This window comes from Humulus lupulus, chromosome X, assembly GCF_963169125.1.
Source record: "Humulus lupulus chromosome X, drHumLupu1.1, whole genome shotgun sequence".
NCBI classification, from domain to species: Eukaryota; Viridiplantae; Streptophyta; class Magnoliopsida; order Rosales; family Cannabaceae; genus Humulus; species Humulus lupulus.
The window spans coordinates 210,371,476-210,374,267 of NC_084802.1; positions in this window are offsets into that span (position 1 = coordinate 210,371,476).

Below are 2,792 nucleotides of genomic sequence, written 5' to 3' on the forward strand. Positions count from 1 at the left end.
TAGGTACAGGGACATAAACACGTTCTTCCCTGAATACAATTTCTCTTGACCCTTGACTTGAACCAAATTCTTCTTCAAAATAGACAGCTCTATCTGATTCTATCACTCTGGTGGTGTGAGAAGGACAATAGAACCTGGAACCCCTCGATCCAATAGTGTAACCTACAAAGTAGCCACTAATAGTTTTCGGATCAAGTTTCTTAGATTGTGGGTTATAGGGCCTTACTTCAGCTTTACATCCCCAAACATGAAAATGACGCAAACTTGGTTTCTTACCCGACCACAACTCATATGGTGTCTTTGGGACAGACTTACTAGGTACTTGATTCAAGATATAAGCAGCAGTTCTTAATGCCTCACCCCATAAAAATTCTGGCAAGCTAGAATGAATCAACATACAACGCACCATGTCCAGAAGTGTGCGATTTCTCCTTTCAGCGATTCCATTCTGTTGGGGCGTCCCTGGCATTGTATATCGTGCATCAATACCACATTCCTGCAAGTATTTGGCAAAAGGCCCGGGGTTCCTTCCAGTTTCATCATAACGTCCATAATACTCTCCACCTCTATCAGAGTTGACCGTTTTAATCTTCTTTCCCTTTTGAAGCTCAACATTCGTCTTGAAAATCTTAAAAGCATCCAAAGATTCAGATTTTTCACGAATGAGCTTAACATGACCATACCGAGAAAAATCATCAATAAAGGTGATAAAGTATCTATAACCACCCATAGCAGGTGGAACAAAAGGCCCACAAATATCAGTATGAATAGTCTCCAATACATCTGTGCACCTGTCTGACTTGCTCTTTCTAACCTTGGCAGTCAACTTTCCTTTTATACAATCAACACAGGCAGTGAAATCAGAGAAATCAAAATCCTGAAGTACACCATCCTTCACCAATCTCTCCATTCTATCTCTAGAATTATGGCCTAAACGTTTATGCCAAAGCATAGAAGATTTCAAATATGATCTTGCACGTTTTGACCCAACAATAGCATTAAGAGAAGAAGAACAAGAAGAAGTAGAAATAACAGGAACAACATCATGTAAATCAAGATTATATAAGTTTCCACATAAAGTTCCATTTCCAACCAACATAGAGTCTCGATACAAAGTCAGTTTTCCAGTTCCAAAATGAAGACTATAACCTAGTTTATCCAAAATAGATACAGAAATCAAATTCCTCCTAATAGAGGGTAAATAAGCAACATCATGCAACTTTAAAAATTGCCCAGTATTTAGCTGCAGTCTAACAGTCCCAAAAAATTCAACTCTGACTTTAGTATCGTCTCCCATATACACATGCTCCTACAACCTACTCGGTCTTCTTCGGTTTGTCACTGCCTGCAATGAATTAGTAACATGAATTGTAGCTCCAGTATCTAACCACCAAGTGTTTGAGGGGACATCAATAATATTGGACTCTAAACAAACCATCACAAGACAATTACCTTTCTTCTCTAAGTGAGCTTTGAGCTTTCAACAATCAGCTTTCTTATGCCCAAAGCATTGACAAAAGTTGCACTTCCCTTTGGAAAACTCATTCTTATGACCAGTTGAAGATGAGCTAGCTTGCCCATTTCCTTTAGGATGGTTGGCTTTCTTCTTAGGATGCTTTTGGTCACTAGAGTTGTTGGAAGTGAACTTTCTCTTGTGAGGATTGTTTGGGTTCGTCACCATGGAGATACTTCTTGCCCTACCTTTTCTCATGTCCTCCTCTTCCTTGGTAAGAATAGCAGACATCTCCCCAACAGTCCATTGCTCCTTCTGAGCATTGTAGCTTGATCTGATTGAATCAAACTGAGATGGAATGTTCTCCATCACCAACCACACCATGTAATCCTCACCAAGGTCCATATCCATGGCCTTAAGTTTATGATAGTGGCCCATGAGCTTGTCAATGTGAGCCCTAATGTCACCTGCACCATCGTAAACAGTGTGATGCAGCATGTTCAAGTGTTCATTCTTCTCATTCTTTGAGAATTTCTTATACTTTTCCTTAATGGCAGCAAGAAAATCCTTTGCATTTTCAGACTTGGGAATACTATCACGAATGGATTCGTCCATGTGATATCTCATAAGCATCAAGCAACAACGATTGGAGTGTTCCCAGTCCTCGTAAGATTTCTTATCCTTCTCAGTAGCATCATCAGCAGGCTTAGATGGTGCATCACTTCTCAAGGCCAAGTCCATTTTCATGAAGGTCAAGTTCATCGTGATATTTTCAATCCACTGCTTGTGGTTGGTTGCATTCAGCGTCAAGACGGCAGGAGATCTAGGAATGCTTACAGCTGACATTGAGAAACAAGAGCAATAACTATTAAATACATGTTATAATAAACCATGTCATTTGTGCTCTTTTCTCATCAATATATGATCGCAAAATAACAAATGATCATTATGTATGCTAGAGTTCTTAGACAAACACACAAAATAGAACTCATACACAGGTAAGAACAATCTATTAAACATTATAATCAAATACATTAATTTACTATCGAAATGATAGATAAATTGTGATTCATAACGTTTAATAAATTTTCTTCACCATATTAAGCATCCTTACCAAGTGTTGACGCCGTTTTTCGTCAACAGTGAAAGAAGAGCACGTAAACAATTACTAGTAATGACCAATTAAAAAATAACAACACAAAACACGATTTTTACGTGGTTCAGCAGTTAAATCTGCCTAGTCCACGAGTCTCTGTTATTAAATTCAAGATTATCTCTGAAAATTCTTAAGCATGAATTCTTCAGAGTTTTCTCTCAAAGTTCAGAATTTCGGTCCATT